Here is a 6,841-nt window from a genome sequence, read left to right as displayed (position 1 = left end):
AAATAGACATAATCCCTGCCCACAAGGAATTTGCAATCTAGAGAGAGAGGCAGACATTAAATTAAATGGCATAGCAGGCTGCTGTAGACAAACAGGGAAAAAAAAAAACTTAAGAAGGCTTAATCCTGGACAAAACTTTCAGTTCCTGGAGACAGGAAAGAAGAAAACTGAGATAACAGGTGTTACAACTCACTCCAGAGTGGACAGAACATTGGGGGAGACCAGAGCAGATTTCGTATGCCACATTGTTTGAATATTCTTTTAGCAAACCAAGCTATGCCTGAAAGATTAGAGGCCCAGGACTGTGACTTTGACCATCTGATAGTTGTTATAGTATTTCTTCCCCATTTACACTGTGCAAAGCACTATGCTAAATGCTAAGGGAAAATAAGGCAAATTAGATAATCTGGCTCTAAAAAGGCTTGCTCTCACCTCCTATTTTAATTTCTCTTCCCTCCTCCACCTCCCCTGACCCTCCCATTCTCCTCTCTCACAGACTGGAGAGGACAGCCAGGAGGTAGGAAAGTCACTGAGTGGGTTGATGCAGTAGTTGAGGTGGGATATAAGTGCTTGGACTAGTGTGGCAACAGTTTGGAAGAAAGTGGTCATATTCTAGAGAAGTTGTGAAGGATGAACTGATGAGATTCAGTGACAAATTGAATACGTAGGTTGAATGAGAGAGTTGAGACCAGGGTAATGCCAAAGTTACTGGCTTATGAAACAAGGAGGATAGTGATGTTGTCTACAGTGATGGGAACGACGTGGGGAAAGTGGGATTTGGGTGGCAAAGTAAGGAGTTCTGTTTGGGCCGTGTTAAATTTGAGGTGTCAGCAGAACATCCAAGTAGAGATGTCTTTCAGGCAGGAGGAAATGTGAGACAGCAGAGAAGGACAGCGGTCAGGGCTGGACATGTAGATTTGCAAATCATCGTCATAGAAGTGATAGTCGAAGCCATGGGAGTGAATGCGTTCTCTAAGGGAATTGTTGTATATGGAGGATAGAAGGGTACCCAGAACTGAGCATCGAAGGACTCCCACAGTTACGGGGTGGGAAGCAGAGGAAAAGCTGGCAAAAGACACTGAGAAGAAGCATCCTGGGTGACTGGAGGAGAACAAGTGCTAGTGAAGCTAAAATTACTTTTTTCAGGAGGAAGGGGGTGATTCACAGCATCAAGGGAAAGTTGAAGAAGATTAAGATGGAGTGAAGCTATTGGATTTGTCAAAACAGAGGTCACTGTGACATTAGAGAGGACAATTATGGAGGATTAGATGGGGCAGAAAGTCAGACTCAAAGGGGTAAAAATGAACACTGGAGAGGAAGTGGAGGTAACAAACGTAGACAACTTGCTCAAAGGGTTTGGTGAGTAACTGTAGGAGGGAGATGGAGCAGTAACTGGAGGGTGCCATAGGGTCAAGGAGGGTTATTTTTTGTTTTAAAACAGGATCTATATGGACATATGTGAAAGCAGCGGGGAAGGAGCTACTGGAAACTGGGCAGTTGAAGATTGCTGAAAAAAGGAGGGGGCAGAAGTTTTAATTAGGTGTGATGAGAGCAACACAGCATAGTAGAAAGAGCATAGGTTTGGGCATGAGAGTGGCAGTGGGGGACCAGTGTTTGAGGAGGGAGCAGGCATTTCCGTAGTGATTAGGTCATGGGCCTGGGAGTCAGAAGGTCATGGGTTCTAATTCCAGCTCTGCCACTTGTCTGCTGTGTGACCTTGGGCAAATCACTTTACTTCTCTGTGCCTCAGTTCCCTCATCTGTAAAATGGGGATTGAGACTGTGAGTCCCATGTGGGACAGGGACTGTGTCCAACCCGATTTGCTTGTATCCACCCCAGCACTTAGTACAGTGCCTGGCATATAGTAAGCACTTAGCTAATAACATTATTACTATTATAAGAGAAGCAGCGTGGTTTAGTGGATAGAGCACAGGCTTGGGAGTCAGAAGATATGGGTTCTAATCCCATGTCCACCACTTGTCTGCTGTGTGATCTTGGGCAAGCCATTTAACTTCTCTGTGCCTAAGTTACTTCATCTGTAAAATGGGGATTAAGACTGGGAGCCCCACATTGGGCAACCTGATTACCTTGTATTTACGCCAGCGCTTAGGATAGTGCTTGGCTCATAGTAAGTACTCAACAAATACCATAATTATTATTATTTTCTTCACTAGAATGGCATAAACAAGGAAAAAATTATTTGAAATAGTTTGCAGACCCATCTCGCTTAACTCCTTGAATTGTGGCCAATGATCCCCAAATCCCAGAGATGACTCTGTGCTTCACATGATCTGCTACTTACCTGCTCTGTGACCTTGGGCAAGCCACTTAACTTCTATGTGTCTGTTTCCTCATCTGTAAAATGAGAATTAAGACTCTGAGCCCCATGTGGGACAGGGACTGAATCCAAACTGATCATCCAAATCTATGCAGATGACACACAGATCTACATCTCTGCCCTTGTCCTCTCCCCCTCCCTTCAGGCCCGTATCTCCTCCTGCCTCCAAGACATCTCTACCTGGATGTCAGCTTGCCATCTAAAACTCAACATGACCAAAACTGAGCTCCTCATCTTCCCTCCCAAGCCCGGTCCTCTCCCTGACTTCCCTATCCCCGTGGATGGTACAACCATCCTTCCCGTCTCTCAAGCCTGCAACCTCGGTGTCATCTTTGACTCGGCTCTCTCGTTCACCCCACACATCCGATCCGTCACCAAAACCGGCCGGTCCCACCTTTATAATATCTCCAAGATCCACCCTTTCCTCTCCACCCAAATGGCTATCTTACTGCTACAGGCTCTCATAATATCCCGGCTAGATTACTGTGTCAGCCTGCTCTCTGATCTCCCTTCCTCCCGTCTCTCCCCGCTCCAGTCTATTCTTCACTTCGCTGCCGGCTCATCTTCCTGCATAAACGCTCTGGGCATGTCACTCCCCTTCTTAAAAACCTCCAGTGGTTGCCTATCGACCTCCGCATGAAACAGAAACTTCTCACTCTACGCTTCGAGGCTCTCCATCACCTTGCCCCTTCCTACATCTCCTCCCTTCTCTCTTTCTACTGCCCACCCTGCATGCTCCGCTCCTCAGCCGCCCACCTCCTCACTGTCCCCCGTTCTCGCCTATCCTGCCATCCACCCCTGGGCCACGTCCTCCCGCTGTCCTGGAACGCCCTCCCTCCTCACCTTCGCCAAACTAATTCTCTTCCCCTCTTCAAAACCCTACTTAAAGCTCACCTCCTCCAAGAGACCTTCCCAGACTGAGCTCCCCTTTTCCCTCTGCTCCCTCTACCCCCCCTTCACCTCTCCGCAGCTAAACCCTCTTCTCCCCCCTTTCCCTCTGCTCCTCCCCTCTCCTGTCCCATCAGCTCAGCACTGTACTCGTCCACTCAACTGTATACATCTTCATTACCCTATTTATTTTGTTAATGAGATGTACATCACCTTGATTCTATTTATTTGCTATTGTTTTAATGAGATGTTCTTCCCCTTGATTCTATTTATTGGCATTGTTCCTGTCTGTCTCCCCCGATTAGACTGTAAGCCCATCAAAGGGCAGGGACTGTCTCTATCTGTTATCGATTTATAGGTTCCAAGTGCTTAGTACAGTGCTCTGCACATAGTAAGCGCTCAATAAATACTATTGAATGAATGAATGAATCTAACCCAGAACTTAGTAGAGTGCCTGGCACTTAGTAAGTGCTTAATAATGAGTAATTGTGGTATTTGTCAAGTGCTTACTATGTGACAGGCACTGTTCTAAGCATTGGAGTAGATATAAACTAACAGGGTTGGACGCAGTCCCTGTTCATTCATTCATTCAATAGTATTTATTGAGTGCTTACTATGTGCAGAGCACTGTTCTAAGCATCTGGAATGTACAATTCAGCAACAGTTAGAGTCAATCCCTGCCCAATGACGAGCTCAGAGTCTAATCGGGGGAGACAAACGGCAGAGCAAAACAGAACGAAACAAAAATAAGACAACATTATCATGATAAGTAGAATCAAGGGGATGTATACCTCATTAACAAAATTAATATGTTAATAAATAATGTATACAAATGAGCACAGTGCTGAGGGGAGGGGGTGGGGGGAGGGAGAGGAGCAGACGGTGGGGTGGGGAGGGGAGGGGGAGCAGAGGGAAAGGGGGCTCAGCTGAGGGGAGGTGAAGGGGGAAGGGGGAGGAGCAGAGAGTGGAGGGGGAGCAAAGGGAAAAGTGGGGAGCTCAGTCTGGGAAGGCCTCTGTCCCTCAAAGGGCTCATAGTCTTAACCCCCATTTTACAGATGAGAGAACTGAGGCACAGAGAGTTAAGTGAGTTGCCCAAGATCACTGAGCAGACAAGTGGCAGAGAGGTAATTAGAACCCATGACCTTCTGACTCCCAAGCCCATGATCTATCCACAAGGCTATACCTAACAAGTAACAAGAACTAAGAAAAAATTGCTGTGGGTGGACAGTGAAGAAACAGCAGGTCACTGAGGCAAAATGCTCACAAAAAATGAAGAAGTGAAACATGGGGCTAAAGAAAAAAATAGCAGGGAAACACAAAACAGAATAGCAATCAGTGGGTGGAAACAGGGAAAAGAACAGCAGACCAAAATGAACACTTGAGCCCGTCATTCACTTGCCCTTGTTCACAGCTCCAAGAAACCAATTCCAAAGAAGAGGGAAATTACCACAGAGTTCCTGGGTAAATCCACAGTGAACACATTTGTCACTTTCCTGGTTCTAATTAGGACAGAATCTCCTCTTTTGTTCTGATGACTCCAGTTAAAGGGTCCTTTCTGGTGTACAACAAGTGCTGGGATGTGGCATCAAAGCAGAAGGAACATAATTAAGCATCAGTGCTGGCAAGAAATCCAAGATTTCAGAATCATTTGGAAGTACACAAAGGGAGTCAGAGTGTGGCCCTTTGGGCCACTGTCTGTGTCTCTATTCAACCACCACTATTACTGTTCTGTGCTGACATCCACACTGGGGAGCCGTTTCAGAAACCAACACAGACATAAATTGCCTCACTCTTTCCTTCCCAGCAGTGGGCCAGAAGGCCAGCCAGAAGCTTTCGTTTTCACAACTTCTTGGCAACTGTTGTGGAGCTTTCCCCTCTCATCCCCTACCTCATGCTGATCAAGTATCTGTTGGTCCGAAGCCCACAAAAACATGTCCTTCCCTGAAGTAATAAGCCAAGACCCTTCAGGATCTTGGCAACTCTCCCATAAATTCCCTCACACTAAATAGACTTTCCTCGTTATCATTCTGAGTCATGTGGGGAATGCTAATTTACTTCTGCTGCTCATAGCTTTAATATTTTCTCAAGAGAAAACAAGTATGCAACGTGCTTGCCCACCCAAGATCCAGTTGATTTGAGAATAACTTGAATCTGGGACCTGCTGTGGCCTAGTGGAACAAGCACCGGGCTGGAGTCAAAAGACCTGATTTCTAGCTTCAGCTCCACCTCTTGGTTGCTGTGTAACCCTGGGCAAGTTGTTTCACTTCTGCATGGTTTAATGGGTAAAGCATGGGCCTGAGAGTCAGAAGGACCTGGGTTCTAATCCTGACTCCACCACATGTCTGCTATGTAACCTTGGGTCAATCACTTCACTGGGCCTCAGTTACCTCATCTATAAAATGGGGATTAACAGTGTGAGCCCTATGTGGGACAAAGGATTTTGTCCAACCTGATTAACTTGTATCTACCCCAGCGCTTAGAACAGAGCCTGACACATAGTAAGTGCTTAACAAATACCATTATTATTATTACCATTATTACTGTTACTCTTCTCTGTGCACTCTTCTCTGAGCACTCTCTCTCCCTTTTAAAATGTGAGTATTATATGGGTCAGGGACTGTATCCATTCTGAATATCTTGTTTCTATCTCAACAGTTAGCACAGTGCTTAGCACATGACCAACACTTAATAAATCCCATCTCACTATTATGATGATCCTCAAACATGTACAGAATTATTCAGCTCTACAAACAGAAACTTCTTACCATCAACTTGAAGGTATTCACTTAGCTCCCCGCTTCCTACCTTATTTCACTAAGCTCCCACTATGACCCAGCCCACAATGCTTTGCTCCTCCAAAACCAACCTACTCACCATACTGTAATATCTCATGTCACCAACAATGCTTTATTCACTTCCTCCCTCTTGTCTAGAACTCCTACTTCACATCCAGACCACCTCCCTCCCCACCTTCAAAGCCTTACAAAAATCACATCTCCTCCGAAAGGCTTTTCCTAATTAACCACTCATTTCCCCAACTATTTTCCTTCCTTTCTGTGCCACCTATTCACATGAGTCTGTACCCCTTAGCACTTCGATTCTCTCCCCACTGTGGCCTAGTAGAAAAAGCATGGACCTAGGAATCAGAGGACCTGGGTTATTATTATGATATTTAATAATAATAATAATAATGTTGGTATTTGTTAAGCACTTACTATGTGCAGAGCACTGTTCTAAGTGCTGGGGTAGATTCAGGGTGATCAGATTGTCCCACATGAGGCTCACAGTCTTAATTCCCATTTTACAGATGAAGTAACTGAGGCACAGAGAAGTGAAGTGACTTGCCCACAGTCACACAGCTGACAAGACAGTCACACAGCTGACAAGAGCTGGGATTCGAACCCATGACCTCTGACTCCCAAGCCCGGGCTCTTTCCACTAAGCCACGATTTGTTAAGCTCTTACTATGTTCCAAGCACTGGAGTAGATACAAGGTAATCAGTTGTCTCATGTGGGGCTCACAGTCTTAATCCTCATTTTACACATGAGGTAACTGAGGCACAGATAAGTTAAGTAGCTTGCCCAAGGTCACACAGCAGACAAGTGGTGGGGCTG

The sequence above is a fragment of the Ornithorhynchus anatinus genome, chromosome 2 (genome assembly GCF_004115215.2).
Source record: "Ornithorhynchus anatinus isolate Pmale09 chromosome 2, mOrnAna1.pri.v4, whole genome shotgun sequence".
Lineage (NCBI taxonomy): Eukaryota > Metazoa > Chordata > Mammalia > Monotremata > Ornithorhynchidae > Ornithorhynchus > Ornithorhynchus anatinus.
This window is presented reverse-complemented; position numbering follows the sequence as displayed.